Source organism: Silene latifolia, chromosome Y (genome assembly GCF_048544455.1).
Source record: "Silene latifolia isolate original U9 population chromosome Y, ASM4854445v1, whole genome shotgun sequence".
In the NCBI taxonomy this organism is placed as follows: domain Eukaryota; kingdom Viridiplantae; phylum Streptophyta; class Magnoliopsida; order Caryophyllales; family Caryophyllaceae; genus Silene; species Silene latifolia.
In genome coordinates, this window is record NC_133538.1 from 318603823 (window position 1) to 318622246 (window position 18424).

At 39.6% G+C, this 18424-nt stretch overlaps 1 non-coding gene across 1 annotated transcript; it reads right to left on the minus strand.

The window, feature by feature from the left end:
• Window positions 1-17228: 17228 nt before the first annotated feature.
• LOC141635353 (small nucleolar RNA R71) lies at window positions 17229-17335 on the minus strand. Its single transcript, XR_012540049.1, has one exon. It is a non-coding gene; the product is annotated as a small nucleolar RNA R71 (small nucleolar RNA).
• Between the last annotated feature and the right edge of the window lie 1089 nt (window positions 17336-18424).

Consider the following 18424-nt stretch of genomic DNA (forward strand, 5'->3'; position numbering starts at 1 on the left):
TGGTCAACGAGGGAGTTATCTTAGGGCACTTAGTTTCAAAAATTACTAAACCACTTACACAGTTGTTACTAAAGGATGCCCCCTTTGTATTTATTGATGAGTGTCTTTATGCTTTTAACAGATTGAAGCAGGCCTTGATTTCAGCACCGATTATCCAGCCTCCTAACTGGGAGCTGCCATTTGAGATTATGTGTGATGCTAGTGATTATGCACTAGGAGCGGTGTTAGGCCAGCGGAAGGACAAGGCTTTGAGTACAATCTACTATGCGAGCCGAACTCTGGATGAGTCTCAAGTGAACTATACCACTACTAAGAAGGAGTTGTTAGCTGTGGTTTATGCGCTGGAGAAGTTTCACTCTTATTTGATAGGGTCAGAAGTTATTGTTTTTACTGACCATGCAGCGCTGAGACACCTTCTTGCTAAGAAGGAAGCTAAACCACGACTATTGAGATGGATACTCCTTCTCCAGGAATTTGATCCGATGATCAAAGATAAGACGGGTGCAGAGAATGTAGTAGCTGATCACCTGTCGCGGTTACCGCAGCATGAGGGAGAGGATCCTTTACCTATTAATGATTCTTTCCCTGATGATTCTTTATTTGCAGTTTTTGCTAATACTAACCATGATCCATGGTATATAGATTTAGCTAACTACGTTGTCACTGGCGAGCTGCCACCTGACCTGTCTTATCAGCAGAGGAAGCGGTTTCTTTACAACACCAACCAATACTTCTGGGATGATCCTTATTTATTTAAGGAGTGTGCAGACGATCTTTACAGACGGTGTATTCCGAAGTGGGAGACCAAATCAATCCTAGAAGGCTATCATTCTTCCTCTTATGGTGGTCACCACGGTCCGTCGCGAACCGTGGCTAAGGTACTTCAATCTGGTTTTTACTGGCCCACTTTATTTGTGGATGCTAAAGTGTTCGTCGCAGCTTGTGACACTTGCCAGCGATCGGGAAACATCTCTAAGATACATGAGATGCATTAAAACGGCATTCTAGAGGTCGAGGTTTTTGATGTTTGGGAAATTGATTTCCCAGGACCATTCTCGTCTAGTAAAGGTAACAGGTATATATTGGTAGCCGTAGATTATGTGTCTAAATGGGTGGAAGCTATTGCTTCACCTAACTGTGATGCCAAGACTGTGATTAATATGTTTAAAAAGATTATTTTTCCCCGATTTGGTGTCCCTAGGGTCGTCATTAGTGATGTGGGAATGCATTTTAAAGAAAAGAAACTCACAGCTATACTGTCTAAAGTTGGTGTCCAACATCATCGCCGTTTGGGGTATCATGCCCAAACTAGTGGGCAGGTTAAGATCTCTAATAGGGAAATTAAAGAGATTTTAGCTAAAGCGGTCTCTAAATCACGGAAGGATTGGAGTTTTAAATTGGAGGACATATTATGGGCATATCGGTCTGCCTTTAAAACATTGATTGGTGCATCACCATATCGGTTGGTTTATGGGAAGTCTTGTCATTTACCTGTTGAACTAGAGTGTAAGGCTTGGTAGGCCATTCGTGAATTAAATTATAATCCTAAGTTATGTGGTGAGAACCATTTGTTACAGCTAGATGAGCTGGAAGAGTTTAGGCTAAATGCCTATGATAGCTCACGCATTTACAAAGAGAAAACGAAGAGATGGCACGACAAAAGGATCATACCTCGAGAATTCCATGTTGGGCAGAAAGTGCTGCTGTTTAATGCCCGACTGCGCTTGTTCCCTGGTAAGCTGAAGTCTAGGTGGAGTGACCCTTATACGGTGACTGCTGTCACTAAGTTCGGGTCCGTTGAATTAGAGAATTCTGAGGGCGAAAGATATAAAGTGAATGGCCAATATATGAAGCATTACGATGATGCAAATGACGTGGTTGGCAAGGTCAAAGTTCTCTACTTCGACAATCCAGATGAGGCAGATAATTGAAGTCAAAAGGTCATGCGGGACCTCTTAAACCTGCTCTATCGGGGAGGCAACCCGGCATGTAACTTGTTGTACTTTTGTTAAAACCTTTAGTTAATTTCGTGTGCTTTAGTGTAGGTTTTAGAAACGATAGACTGAACATTTGAGCTTGTTTTGTTGGTTCCGTAGTTTGTGTGTTGCGTTTTGGAAGGAACCTAACATGAATGGCTCGATCGAGTACTTAATATACTCGATCGAACGCTTTTTCTGCTCATTTTACTCGATCGAACATCTCTTCTTCTCGATCGTGTACCTGCAAAAGAGGACATCTCGATCGAGAGCATCACTTCCCCGATCGATTACTTTTTCCAGTCCCATCCACTTGCTTGAAGGCTTTATATCACGATCGAGTAATGCTGCTTTGCCTCATGTTTTGTGAGGTTACAACGGGGCTGTTTACGACCTCCCATGTTGCTGGCTGGTTTGGGGAGGTCGTTAATTCACGTCATATTGTAAGTTTTCCGAGACTACCTCTTCTTTTCTCGCCAGTTTGTATTTCCTTTCCCTATTTTTGGTACAATGAAGGCATTGTACGGTTTGGTTTGGGGAGGGTATGCATCCATATCTGTGTCTGCATGTTGTTTTATTTATTGCATTTCCGTTTGCACGTTTATCTTCGTATGCACTTTTGTTTTATTTCAAAAATATAAAAAAAAATTCAAAAATCTCACGTTTACTTTTGCATTTCGGTTGAGTCGGAACGTTGGAACTTTTATGCTACTTTGAGTCTTTCACCCTTGCCTTGCACATTTTTAACATTTTTGTTGGCATGGTAATGTGCGTAATCTACGAGTTTTTGGTTTAAACTTATCTGAACGAAAGACTTGACTCTCTTATTGGCAAGCTACATATACTTTCTAAGGTTTAGAGCTTTATAAACTGGAGACATTCATGACCAGTTTCATATAGGATGTGAGTAGTACTCTTTATAAGACATGTAACATCAATTTGCACGTGCATGACATTCTTTTCTTAGTACCTGTATGTATTCGGTTTGCGGTGGTGACACACGTGGAGAGGTAACTTACAATCCTTCTTTCATTACTACCCATTAACTTCACATTAGCCAAATTTTCCTTTTAACCCCCTAACTACATCCAAATTTAGCCTGCCCTGTCAAGCTAGTTGCGTGGTTATTGTGGGTATGCTATTATCCATGTCAGATTTGGTTTGCTTAGAAAGATTTCAAGTTGGTAGTGAATGAAAAAGAGGAAAAGTGAAATGAGAAAGAAATGAAAAAAAAAAGAAATTTGAAGGAACGAAAAAAGAAAGAAAAAGAAAAATCATATGGAAAATGATCGTTGAATAATACTCCCATGCTTATCATTATTTCCTATGGGGAGTCTTTTGTTGATGTGAGTGATGTTTTGCCACAATGGCACGGTTTTGCATTTTGTATTGACTAGTGAAGCGAAATGTGATGATTATTTGGTTTTGGTTGTACTAGCTTGGCTTTATCTCCACTTATCCAAATTTATTTTGCCCCTTCTTACCCAATTACCTCACCTCACATTATATGTAAGTCTTCGGCGTGTGTCTTGGTCGTGATTGGTTGGAATGCATATGTACGGTCAGTGGAAATCGATTTTATGTTAGTTGCATACATATTCTTATAGGTCGAGTTAGGTGAGCGTCTTTACTTCTTTCTATCTCATACATTTATACTCACCTTGTGCTTAATCTGTGTGATGAGCGACCCGCGAGAGTCTGATATGTTTGAGTCTTGCAAGGTCGACGGTTCAATAGTTTAAAGCATTGATTTTGCACTTACCTTTCGCCACTTTGTTAGTTGTTGCATTAAATTGGTTTTGGTGGACAATTTGTAGCCGATAAGTTGGTCCCGTTCCACTAGTTGTCTTTAGCTGCATTCATAGTTTGCTTGGGGACAAGCAAAGGTTTGGTTTGGGAAGGTTTGATGCGTGTATTTTATAAGGTTTTCACCCTATTTTTACACGCATTTCTATGTTATTTATGTGGCATCTAGCTACCAATATCCCCTGAATAGTCTACTTTGGTCTATCTTGTGTTAATTGCAGGAATGAGCCAGACGCAGCATAATCGAGCCTAAACTTGCTCCGTTTGCATGCATTTAGGAGAAAGAAGAATCGGAGCCCGGATATTGTTGCCTAAGGATGCGTGAAGTGGTTTTGGAAGATGCTTTAAGGCGTCTATGCTGATATGGTGCTATTGTTCTTGATCGACCAGATTGGTTGCCTAAACCAGTCGATCGAGTACCTTGGATGCTAGAAGATCTCGATCGAGTACTTAGCTTACTCGATCGAGTACTTGTATTACTCGATCGAGAGGTTTGCTGGTTGTTCTTCTCGATCGAGGAGTTTAATTTACTCGATCGAGAGGTTTAGTCTTATATGCAATCTTTCAACACCTTTTGGATATTTTATTTTGTAACTTAGAATAAATAAGGAAGAATAGAAAAACGACGGGAATACTTCTTCTCTTCTCTCGGATTTTCCTTCTCTTAGAACTCTACTCTTAAAAACCTAATTACTCCATTACTACTCTCTTGTATTCGGTATTTCTAATCCTTATTTCAATTAATTATTATTGCAATTTCATTTTTGTTTTCATCTCTTCTATTGATTTCTCCTTCCCTTGTCTCTTTGTTAATTAGTATGTTCAATTTATTTGTTGTGCTATTTATTATTTCCTCAATATCTATTATGCATAGCTAATCTTCTATGCTAGGGCATAGGGGAGCCATGGTAATTAGGGAATTATGAATAGGTGATTAGGGTTTGGTTCAAATTAGGTTTGTGTTGTTAATCATTGCATTTAATAGCGTTTGGTTGCTTAAGTCGACGCATTTAGCTAATTGAATTGGTACACCTTGACCTAGATCGAGAGTTCGGAAGGGGTAAGACCTGCAATGAACATTAGGGCATGCTAGTGAGGGTGAAGCTAAGCTAGTAATGTTTTAGGGCGAATAGTGGACCGAGAGGACCTTTTCATTACCTTGTAGACCGAATTTATGCTGACCTGTGACCCTATATTGGATTCTTAGAAAACCATGGTGAACCGACTGTCCTAGCTATCTCTCTTCATTTGCAAATTTCTCTCAAGTTTAATCCTTGTCTCTTCTCTGCTCACTTTCCTTATAACTTCGTAGTTTAGAACTAAAACAATCAAAACCCCAAGAAACGGTTACTTAGATAGACTTAGTTTAGCATACAATTTCCCATCTCCCTGTGGATTCGATACCCGACTGCCTCTACTACATTTTATAGGGACCAGTTGGTTTTATTTTTGATAGGGTTACGACAGCCGTGTCATTAGCCCTATTATACAAGAACATGCTACTATATCACACATCATGCTTAGGACAACTTATTTGGCATGTGCTTCTCCAACAAAGAGCAGTGTTGCAAATAATAAGACGACTCTGGTACAGGATGACGGGGGGGAGTGGAGTGAATATTAATAGTGATAATGGATAATTTGGGATTTTGGAACATGAGAGGAATGAATAATCCAAATAAACAACTAGATATCAAGCATTTTCTTTATCAAAATAACATTGGTTTATTTGGTTTAGTGGAGACTAAAATTAAGGAGAAGGATTTTCTTTATGTGCTTAATAATTTAGGACATCAGTGGCATGGTATTAATAACAATATGCATCATCCAGGTGGTAGAGTGTGGATAATTTGGGTTCCTCAATTGTTTAGTGTCCAACTTATTTCTAGCAATGATCAACATATAACTGTGGAAGTTGTTGATACCAGTTCTGGGGATAACTTTTTGGTATACTGTTGTGTATGGGTCCAATTCTGATATAGAAAGAATTAGACTGTGGGAGCATCTTACTCGGCTTAAGGATCAGTGCTCTAAACCTTGGTGTATTTGTGGTGACTTCAACTCTGTGTTGCACTATAATGAAAAATTGGGCAGTGAAGTGCTTTGGAATGAAATTAAGGATTTCAGACAATGTGTGGATTATTGTGAGGTGACTAATATTCTAGCCCATGGGTCTTTTTTTTACATGGAACAATAAACAAGATCCTACCACTCGAGTATTTTCCAGGATTGATAGATGCCTTATTAACATAGAATGGCTGCTCTTATACCCTGAAAGTTCAGCTTATTTCATAAATGAGGGCAATTTTGATCACTGTCCTTGTATTTGCTACAGAAGGAATAAGGTATCTGCCAGGCATACTTCCTTTAAGTATTTCAATATGTGGAGTTTGGACCCTAGTTATAAAGAGGTGGTTGCCAAAGAATGACATAAACATATTTTAGGGGTCAAAATGTATCAAGTAGTCACAAAGCTCAAAAATCTGAAGAAGCCTTTGAGAGAATTAAATAAAAATAGGTTCTCTCAAATAGAAAAGTGTGCTGAAGTTGCTAGATCTCTGTTGGATATATTGCAAACCCAAATGCATATTAATCCTCAAGATCATCAACTTTTGGCTACTGAACAGGAAGCAGCAGAGAACTATAGAACCTTAAGCAAGGCAAAAACAAACTATTTACAGCAAAAGGCTAAGGTAGACTGGTTAATGAATAGAGATGAGAATACTAATTTTTATCATAGTAGGATCAAAGCCATACAAATCCACAATAAGGTTTCCCAAATCACTGATGGTAATGGAGTAAACCACCAGGATCCTTTGGCAATTGAGCAAGCTTTCTTGAACTGCTACAATGAGCTTTTGGGATATAGCAATCTGACTACTAAGGTTCATAAACCTACAGTGAGGACTGGTAATCTACTCAGTGATCAACATTCTGAAATCTTGCTTAGGCCAGTGACTGATAATGAAATTAAGCAGAGCATTTTCTCTATTCTTGATTCTAAAAGCCCTGGGCCTGATGGGTACACAAGCCAATTTTATAGAGATTCTTGGGATATTGTGGGCCAGGATGTGTGTGCTGCTGTGAAAGATTTCTTCCAAACATGTCAACTATTGAAGCAACTCAACACTACAAACATTACTTTGATACCAAAAGTTAGTAATCCTAAAACTGTAATGGAGTTTAGACCAATAGCATGCTGTAACACATTGTATATATAAGTGCATTGCTAAATTGTTGTGCAACAGACTGGGGGAAGTCTTACCTGACATAGTGAGCATCAATCAAGGGGGGTTTGTTAAAGGGAGAAATATTGTGGAGAATGTACTCATTTGTCAAGACACTGTTAGATTATACAACAGACAATCTGCCTCTCCAAGATGTCTTGTAAAGATAGATCTGAAAAAAGCATATGACAATGTGGAGTGGGAGTTTTTGCATCCGATGATAAAAGCTCTAAACTTTCCAAGTCAATTCATCAACTGGATTATGAAATGTGTGTCATCCCCATATTACTCTTTATCCTTAAATGGGAAGTCCTTTGGTTTCTTTAAAGGCAAGAGAAGGCTTAGACAAGGAGACCCTTTGTCCCCTATCTTGTTTACCCTTTTTATGGATTACTTGTCAAGGATATTGGTTGTGGTTGGACAACAAGACAATTTTAGGTTCCATCCCCTTTGTGGGTACCTGAGGTTGAACCATCTATTATTTGCAGATGACCTCCTTATGTTCTCTAAAGGTAATGTTGTGTCAATCATGTGGCTGCTAAGGGCTTTTGCCACTTTTTCAGCTGCCTCTGGTCTATGCCTTAATAAAGACAAAACTGAGATTTTTTTCAATAGGGTAAGGGCTGACACTGTGGATGCGGTGCTCAAAATATCTGGGTTTAAGAAGGGTTCCCTACCATTTAAATACCTAGGGGTTCCAATTTCATCTAAAAAACTCACCAAAAATGAAGGGAAGAAACTGACTGATAGGATCACTGCAAAAATTTGAGCTTGGGGAGCTAAACATTTGTCATATGCTGGAAGATTAACATTGGTTACCTCTGTTCTACATACCCTGCACTCGTATTGGGCCACTATTTTCCTTATCCCATCTGGTATAATGAATAGAATTGACAGCGTATGTAGGAATTTTCTCTGGGGAGGGAACTATTCTTATCTGTGTGCCCCTGCAGTAGGATGGGAGTTCTGTTGTACCCCTAAGGCTGAGGGTGGCTTGTGTATTAAAAATGCAAAGAATTGAAACAAAGCACTTTTGGGAAAGTATGTCTGGTGGGTGGCATCAAAGAAGGATCATCTCTGGGTGCGATGGATCAACCATGTGTATCTGAGAGATATTCATTGGACCAACTACTCCCCTCCCACTGACTGTAGTTGGTCATGGAAAAAAAATCTCCTACATCATGTCCTTATTTAGGCCTTCTTACACCGATGACCAGTGGCTGGGGAAACCTTTTGAATATTCCATCAAAGAGGTATATGACTGGCTTAGAACCCCCAAGTCCACTGTTTGCTGGTGGAAAATATGTTGGAATACCATGAATGTACCAAGGACCTCCTTCATCTATTAGGTAGTTATGATAGGGAGGCTCCTCACTAGAGACAGGTTGGCTAGAACGGGTGGATCTCCTATTATGGACTTCTAATTATATAATGTTGCAGATGAAAATCATGAACATTAATGTTTTGACTGTGAATTTAGTAAGAGGTGCTCTGAACTTCTGCAGCAGCAACTTCACATTAGTCTTAACCCAAGAGACTTGGTTGGCTGGAACAAAAGAGGGAGGAGATATAGCATCTTGAGTAGAAGGATTACTTGTGCCTGCTATGTGATGATAGTGTACCTGATCTGGCAAGCACGCAACAAAGCTAGAGTATTTCTTACAGTAACTTATCCTCGAATACTCGTCCAGCAGGCCATACAAGCTGTTCTTACCAGATTCTGGGCCAGAAACAAAGCTCCAATCACTCGGGAGGAGGAGACTTGGATTAGAAATATTCAGAACACATAGCCACACATTGAATAGTTTAGAAATTATATGTTGGCACTTCTTTTGTATGAACATTAACTGGATGATGTAATTTTGTTGATATTAATATACTTAACTTTTCCCAAAAAATAATAACAATAATAACAACAACAATAATAATAATAATAATAATAATAATAATAATAATAATAATAGAAATAATATACGGAGTATTATTTTTTAAAACCGATGCAAAAACGCTTGACATTAATTATTCGATACGTATATATATTATTATTTTTTAAAACAAAAATATAACTCCTCTCATTATTTTTTATCGTAATTTAACTGTAGTATAATGTATGAACAAACCAATGTATATAAAGCGGAAAAATGTTATTATCTTACCTTTTGTTTTAGACTATATTTTTTTTTATCAATGTTCTCTCTTGGCTGTCCACTAATTTCTTCTAAAATTTTTGTTTAATCTCAATAAAAGTTTGCGTTTTTATAATAGTAGTAATAATAATAATAATAATAATAATAATAATAATAATAATAATAATAATAATATTAATAATAATAATAAGAAGGAGAAGAAGAAGAAGAAGAAGAAGAAGAAGAAGAAGAAGAAGAAGAAGAAGAAGAAGAAGAAGAACAACAACAATAACAATAAAATGATAATAACAAAGTTAAATTAATTTAAGTTAATTTAAATTCGGATCCTATAAGTTCAGTTCAGATCCAATAAGTTCAGTTCAGATCCAATAAGTTCAGTTCAGTTCAGATCCAATAAGTTCAGTTCAGTTCAGATCCTATAAGTTCAGAAAAGTTCAGATCCAATAAATTCAGTTCAGATCCTAAAAGTTCAGTTCAGTTTAGTTCAGATCCTATAAGTTCAGTTCAGTTCAGATCAGATCCGCGTTAGTCGAAAGATCAGGGTAAGTTCAGTTCAGTTTAGATCCTATAAGTTCAGTTCAGTTCAGATCAGATCCATTTCAATCCAAAAGAACAGGGTAAGTTCAGTTCAGTTCAGATCCTATAAGTTCAACTCAGTTCAGATCAGGTCCGTTTCAGTCCAAAAGAACATGGTAAGTTCAGTTCAGATCCTATAAGTTCAATTCAATTCAGATTATATCCGTTTCAGTTCAAAAGAACAGGGCCCACTCAGTCTTTCTTGGGTACGGGGACTATGTTAGCCACCCAGTCAGAATATTTGGAAACTTTGATGAATCCAGCTTTGAATTGCTTGTCTACCTCTTGATTTTTAGAGCCCACTCAGGGCTCATGCGGCGCAACTTTTGCTTCATGGGTTTAGCTCTGGGCTTAATGGGTATCCTGTGCTATGCAATCTCTCTGTCGATCCCAGGCATGTCTTTGTAAGACCATGCGAATACGTCCTTGTATTCGTGCAAGAGGTCGATGAATTGTTGTCTTTCCAAGGGGTCAAGGGTGGTCCCTATCCTAAGTTCTTGAGATGCATTGTCGGTCCCTACGGTGATGGGTTTGGTCTCCTCAATGATGGGTGTTCTATGTTCACATTTGTCGAGTTCTTCGGCTAGGTGAGGTGGATCGTCACTTAAGTCAAATTCCTCATATTCGTTCAGAATTGCATTGCAGTTAAATTGAGACGAGTCGTAAGAAAACTTAGCATTCATTAAGTCAATCTGATCGAAAAGCTCGGATAGGACAGACATCTCATTGGGAGTCAGAGGTGACGCACTAGAGGAGGTGGCCCCTGAGAAAAGCTCCAGGTTGCTACTTTCTGCTGGAGTAGGGGTGGCTTTAGTTGATACAGCCTCAAACTTGAGATAAAATAGTGCAAAAGGGACTTTGACAAGGGTGTCGGGAGTTTTAGGGCCTAAGACAGACTCTGACTCAATATCGACTTCACTTTCCTCCTTGAACATGGGGCCTTCTCCAGTTGTGATCTTGAGAATGCGGCCTTGAAGATCGGTCCACTTGAAAGTTTTCCTCCAGCCTTGGATAGCTTTCTCTGGGTTAGCATCAGAGATCAAGGCAGTAGGGTCAAACTAGTTGTCTTTGAGAGAAATGTTTATGATGTCCTCATAGTTGAGGTGTTTGATGTTGTCGTCTATGAAAACGAGGCTCACAGCTTGCCCGTGTAGGCAAGAGGTCAATTCAGACTTGATCGATGCAGCATTGGTGTTGTTGTCAGGGATGAAGTAGTAGTAGTCTTGAAAGACTTCTATACCTGGATGCTTGACCTTTGTTATGGGTTCGTAGATTGGCTCAAGAAAACCACTGTAAAGTTCAGATTCTTCTTCGAAGACGAAATATCCGTTGAGGGTCAAGTGATATGGGCGGAGGATGACTCCTTGCTTTTTGCGCTTCTTCATGAGGAGACACATTTAGCGGATATCTTCATCAGTTGGCTCGTAGCCTAGTCCGAAAGGGATGTTGGGGACCTTGTCCTGTTTCAGGGGAGGCATGGTTCTTTTCAGTGGGTTAAGAGGCATGCCCGGGAAATACCCTTGGCGCATCAAGATGGGGTTGATCGTGAGGTTTGAGGATGGATCACAATCAAAAGGTGTTGGTTCATTGGTTAGGGCATTCACGACTTAGAATCCCCACATTTTGTTGTCGATCTCCTTCGTGACTTGCGAGGCTATCCCCTTTTTCATGACAGCTTTGATTGGGGATGTAGGAATTGTGACTGTTTTCCCGTTGAAGGGGACCCTAATTTTATGGTGAAGGGTAGATGTGACCGCTCTGGCGGCATGGATCCAAGGGCGCCCTAGAAGCATGTTGAATGATGCGTCGATTTCGACTGGCTTGTCTCTCCAAGGGTCCTGTTGTGATGGTTAGGGTGATAAGACCGGCGACCTTACGACGAGTGTCGTCATAGGCGTGAACTCCTTGATTGGTTGGGACTAGGTCAGCTTCCTTGATCCCCAGTTATGTGCTGTTTTGAGAGGAATGACGTTGAATGCAGACCCGTCATCCACCAAGACCATGGATATGTTCTTTTTCAAGCATTGCACGGTGATGTATAGGGTAAAGTTGTGGTTGGCTCCAAAGGGAGGGATATCCTCGTCGGAGAAGATTATTGGGTTGTTTAGGTCAAGGACGTCCTTGGTCATATGGGCTACCACTTCTTTGGGTGAGGAGGTGGAAGGCACTGTTAGCTTCTCCAAGGCTTGAAGCAAAGCTTGCCGGTGTTCAAAGGATGTGGTGATTAGTTGCCATATGGATATTTCGGCCTTGGCCTTCTGGAGTTTCTTGAGAATTGAGTTCTCGGGAACCCTAGGTTGAATGTCAACGTCTGGGACGATTTGGTCATTGATTGCTGGCGGATCATTTGCTGTATTGTTTGGGTTCTGGTAAGGGCGTCCATATCGAGTAAGGTGATTAATCTCTTTGGTTTGCTTGCCCTTTCCCGAGACAATGTAGACGTCATCTCTCCAAATGCCGTTGATTCTAGGATCGCGAGTGTACCTTGAAGGGGTATTCCTTGGAGGATAGTTTTTATGAGAGAAGTTTTTGTGCGGATAGTTTTTATGAAGGTGATTGTTGTGAGGTCGATTATTGTGGTTTATGTTGTGAGGTGCATGCCAGAATGGTCGTGGAAGTATTCCATTTTGGAATTGGGAGTTTTGGGTGTTTGGGGGACCCTCCTTTGGACGTGGTGCAGATGTTGGTGGGTTGAATATTAGTCAACGGTAAGCATCCTCGAGTCGGGTGATCCTCTCCGAGAGACTAGCCGTGGTTTTCTCGATTTGTTGAAACATGGCGAGCATGGACGCGACGCTGAATACGAACATCCCGTCCGGGGTGTCCTTTCCCAAGGCATTGGTCTCGTCCCCAATAGGCAAGATGAGATGCGAGCAATGTAGAGTTGGTTCATCATCTGAAATGGCGTAAATTCCCAAAGGGTTTGTTTTGTTGTTTGGTTTTGCAGGTGGAGGTAGAGGTAGTTCTCCTTTCTCGATGATGTCCTGGATAGCGTGCTTTAGCATGAAGCAAGTTTCTGTGTCATGGCCTTTGGCAATAGGCGTTAAGGTTCCAAAAGCGAGTTTTCTTTGCTTCAGGCGGGTCTGGAGTGGGCCCGATTGGTTGCAGTTTCCCTTGTTCCATGAGCCTCTTCATGGCGCTAGCGTAGGCCGATCCTAAGTTGGTGAATATCCTTTGGGGACGCTTGGCTTTCTTTGTAGTTGGCTCGAGGAGGTTGACCTCATCAATTTTGTTTGCTTGACCGTATGGACGAGATACAATTGATGTAGACCCTTGATAGCCTCTACCCGTGATTTTGGCCAATACGCCCTTGCGCAGGTCATCCTCGATACGGGTCCCGAGGATCTGCATATCCTGGAAGGTTTTGATGTTCTGGTACCTTAGCAAGTTGGCATGAACCGGACGGAGATTGTTGATGAATATCTCCACCAAGGTTGATTCGCTTGGTTTGTTGACCAATTGGGTGCTCACCCTTCTCCAGCGGATGATAACACTTTATTTTACGTCTTTTAGACTCGCATTTTATCTCTTATTCAACCAATTAATAACTCGAGTTAACGTTATTTACCCATTTTTATCTTATAGAGCATATTACCCGATTAGTTTCAAATATTGCTATTTTATATTACTTTTTGGAATTTGGTACTGCTTTTGGACATTTTATTTTGTAGGTATCAACTCGAGTAAAAACCGAGTAACACTAGTGGATCGAGACTGGCTTCAATAGTTGTACCTCGTGGCCTATTTTGCTGGGCTTGGTAACATATGATCCTTGTTTTTATGTGGGCTATTGCTTTTATTCTTCCATTTGGGCCTTCTCTAGTCATGACCCACCAAATGAAAATTGAAGAAGTGAGATTGGGACAAACAAAAAGGAGACAACAACTCTTCAAGTTTTTGTTTTTGTTCTAGGTTGAGCAGAAGACGAATAGGGGAGCCTTCATTTTGTTTTGGTCGAAGGCAGAGAAAGAAGAGATCCCCCATTTTTAGTTTTTATTTAGGGTTTATGACTAGTTTTCTCTCCATAAATCTCTCTTTAATTAATTAGTAATAGTTTAATTATTGTTCAAACTTTAATATTTTGGGTATGTAGATCTACATTGTTTATGCAAATTTCATCTCAAGTATGTTACTAATTTCTATATTTCTCTTAGTTATTGCCTTCTCATTATTGTTATGTTTAGTTAGTTTATTTAATCAAAGTTTTAGTCTTCATTAGTCTTACTTTGTTGAGTTTAGTTTAAAGTTTTAGTCTTTATTGATTTCACTGTGTTTAATGTTGTGATTAGTTTAGTGGTAATATGTTTAATGTTAATTTAAGTGTGATTAGTGAGTAGTATTTTCACTAGGATTCGATTTAACCCCGACATATGTAAGTTACTTGATTAAATCCCATTTTAATTAGTTGTTGGAGTGTTGGCTAGGGATGATTGAAGGATTTGACTTGTTATAGTCTTATTTGTTGTTGGTGATTGACTTTTAACCCTTGACCATTGATGAGAACCTATTAGGTTGAGAGTGAGACCATCTCATTTTGACTAGTTGTCGACCTAGGTTGAACCCGAGAGGGAGAAACGAGGAGGGTGCCTTCAATCTTGAGTTTGAAATCAACCCTCGAGAGAGGGACTGGGATGACTTGGAAACCAACGCAAGTTTAATAACCTTGACCAATACTCAGGTACTTGGGTATTGAATTAGGGAGTCCGAGTCACGAACCCGGGAGGGAGGTGAGTCGAGGATACTAGTGTCCTATTATGAGCCCGAGAGGCAGTTAGGCGAATTAGAGGCGTTTTCCCCCTTACACTTCACCTTAACGACTAATTAACGGGAATTATCATAGTAAATAAGCATGTCGGTGGATAAAATCGGATCCTAGGCCTTTATTTATTGTTTAGACCATTATTATTTCTATTACTTGCTTTCTTACTTTAGTTGTCTTAGTTAGTTAATAATTTAGTTAATTAGTTTAATATCAACCACGTTCTTGATTCGCGTAGCTAACTTGTAATTTAAGACAAACTAGTATTCGATACTTGATTTCCTTGTGGTTTGACCTCGACTACCCTACTACATTAGTTGAGAATAAATTGTTTGATTGGGGGAGGTCGACAAACCCCACTATCAATTTATACCATTTCCCCGCTTTATTCTCATGCATTCTGACGCCATTTGATACGGTTTTGCATTTCTTTTCTTGCATTTTGCTTCCTGGTTCCCTATCCTATGTACGTGTGTCTCATCTTGAAGGATTTGAGACGGAAACGGGGGAATGGGAGCAAGAAAGACGAGATTAGAAGCTAGCATGAGGAAAAGAAGAGGGCTGAGAAGAGGTTCCCAGCCGGTAGGCCGCCATCCGGCTAGGAACCCCCACCCTTGAAGCTAAGAAAGAAATTGAAGAAGAAAATATAGGAAGTTCCCAGCCGGTCACCCTACCGGCAGCCGGCGTACCGTCTGGGAAAGCATGAAGATGATAAGTCAAAGGAAGAAATTGAAGAGGAGTTACAGCGAGCGCCCAACCGGCAGCCCACCGGCGGCCGACGCACCGACCGTGCATACCTGATGCCTCTCAATTATTAACCAACCATCAGAATACTCCAAGCCGGGCAGCCTACCGGCGGCCAACCCACCGGCTGGGACACACTTTCCGCATTTTGACTTCTTTTGTAATTCTTGACCTATTTTCCTTATAAACTATAAATACCCCTTCCCTTAATCATTTTCGACACACAACCCTAGATCTGAAATTATTTCCCTTTTAATGCAAGTATTCTTAAGAAAGCCTTAATATTTCGCTAATAAAACATTAATAGCTTAGTAATTAAATTAGATCTAGTTTATCTCAATTGTTTACATTTGGTATTGGGTTGTAATTTGAAGAGTGGTGAAGATTTATCTTCCATTTAATCCAAGATTGCAACTTTGTCTCTTATTAGTATAATTCTTCCTGTAGTCTGTTTACCTTTCAATTGTTTATATATTTAAGTTTGCTTAATTAGTTTATCTCTACAACATGCTTTCTTCTACTTGTTATATGTCAAACTTTCCATCTTTTGTATTGGTTGTTGTCACCATGTGTGAGTGGTGCCTTACTAGGATGTGGGGGGGGGGGGGGGGGGATAGATCTTATATAGAGTTATAGGATTGGATTATGACATAGAAAGACTACAATCCTTGAGTATATGCTTATTAATTTTGTCATGCACATAAGGTGTTTGAGAGAATGCTTGAATGAGAATTTAGGTGTGTGCACTATTTTTTCTACTTGTTGGGTGAGACCTTGACTAGTATCTAGGAATTAAATGATAAAATTGTGGGTTGGGTTAATTAAGTGAGGACTTAATCGATCTTAACCTAGGGTTAGTCTCACATCGAGAGATTGGGTCTTTCCTTTATATTCACTCTTGGATTTTGTTAATCTATGTGTACTTCCTTCTTTGTCTATATAAGCGAACCCGAACATCCTAGTTTCCTTAATCATTGTTTCTTATCGTTCTGGTAATCACTTGACTTTTAATTGCCTTAGCTTTGATTTCGTTAATTAGTCTTAAACCAACTCATCATCTTAGATTGATTGAACTAAACTAGTGTCTAGACAAAAAAATCTTAGAACCATAATAGCCGTCCTTTGGGTTCGACCCTCAGATACAGGTGACAAACTTGTACACTTGTGAGGCACAAATACAAAATTTGACAACAAGTTTTTGGCGCTGTTGTCGAGGACGGTGATATTGTATTAGATTAATTGTTTATTTCTAGGCTTAGTTAGTTAGTTTGTTTGTTAATCCATCCTTGTCCTAGTGCATTCTTTGCATTAAGACCATTGGATCTCTTTTTGAGTGTATGTATAGGTGTAATACCAGTTCTCTTCTCTCTCTTGATCGAGATATTGAGAAGTCCTTCCGGGTAAGAAGATGATTAACACCATCGGCTCTAAGGAGATCTCCACCCTTACCAAACCAACTACAAAATACACCTACTCCCACAATTGATTCCTTAATCATTCCACCATCTCTCAACCAAACCATTCACCAAACCACTCTCCAAATCACTCACCCACCCATTCACAACATTCAAATTCTCCTAGCCAACCAGATACACCAAAAACTAACTTCATTGACAAAGAAATGGCGGACCAACCAATGGGTTACTACCATAGACCAGATCCTAATCGGTCCTACTCGGCAATTAATTATGGAGTTCTTACTCCTAATAATTTTGATCTCCATCATCATACAATCTCCTTTATTCAACAAGATATTTTTCATGGCTTGAAGAGTTAAGATGCTCATGAACATCTTGTCTTATTCAAAGAAAAAGCGGATATGATCAAGTATAATGACATTACGGAAGTGCAAATTCCTCTTATGCTCTTTCCTCTTTCATTGAAGGATAATGCTAGAAAATGGTTGAATTCCCATGAACCGGGTACTTTCACTACCTGGGAGAACTTGTCAAAAGTTTTCATCAACAAATTCTACCCTCCTTCAAAAACCGCTAGAATAAGGCATGAAATCCAAACCTTCAAGCAACATAATCTTGAAACTTTGAGTGAAGCATGGGGAAGATTTAGAGACCTTCTTACCTCTTGCCCACATCATGGGATCCCCAAATGGATGACAACCCAAATCTTATTTAAAACCCTTGAGCAAAGGTTTAGGGATATGATTGTGGCAGCCACCAGTGGCAACTTTGACAAGCTGAAAAATGCCCAAATCATGGAGATGATCAAAAACATTTCCGACATGGAAATTATCTATAGAAGAGAAAATGAGTCCAAGAGTCAAGGACCTTCAAAGCTAGAATTGGAAAACAAGGCCAAGTTGGATGGATTGTCAAAGAAATTTGATAGCTTTTTGGTGGAGAGGAAGCATGAAAATGCTTATCATGAAGAAAGACCAAATCAACCCAAGGTCTTCTATGTTCAAGAGCCTAGGTCACCACCAAGGACCTACTCTCAACCAAGTTCTCCTCCAAGAAACTATCAACAATATGCTCCTACTTGTGAGAATTGTGGTGGTATTGGGCATTCATATAATACTTGTTCATAATTTCCACAACAAAACCCATACCCACAAGAATGCCATGTTTTACAAGATCAAAAACCTTCTAGCCAACTCACTTACCATCATTAAGAGAATTTTCACAGGGCAATTCCAAATCAAGACCCGAGATTTCCTCATGAGGGGCAACCTTTTAATCCCGATTATCAACCACAACAAAGTCTTTATCAACATCCACTCATTGAACCCCCAAATCCAAACTCTTTCATTGAAGGAATGTTGAAAGAAATGGATGCTAGAGCGCAACAAAGAGAAGCCCATTATGATCAACAATTCAAGAATTTGAGAACCGTTCTCACCAATGTCTAAGCTCATCAAAGGATATTTGATTCTCACATGGCCAATCAATGGACTTCTAACATTCAAAGAAGCCCACATTCTTTGCCAACTCAAGGGCTTAACCCCAAAGATGGACTACAACTTCATCAACAAGTCTTTATCAACCTCCACTCATTGAACCCCCAAATCCAAATTCTTTCATTGAAGGAATGTTGAAAGAAATGGATGCTAGAACGCAACAAAGAGAAGCCCATTATGATCAACAATTCAAGAATTTGAGAACCGTTCTCACCAATGTCCAAGCTCATTAAAGGACATTTGATCCTCACATGGCCAATCAATGGACTTCTAAC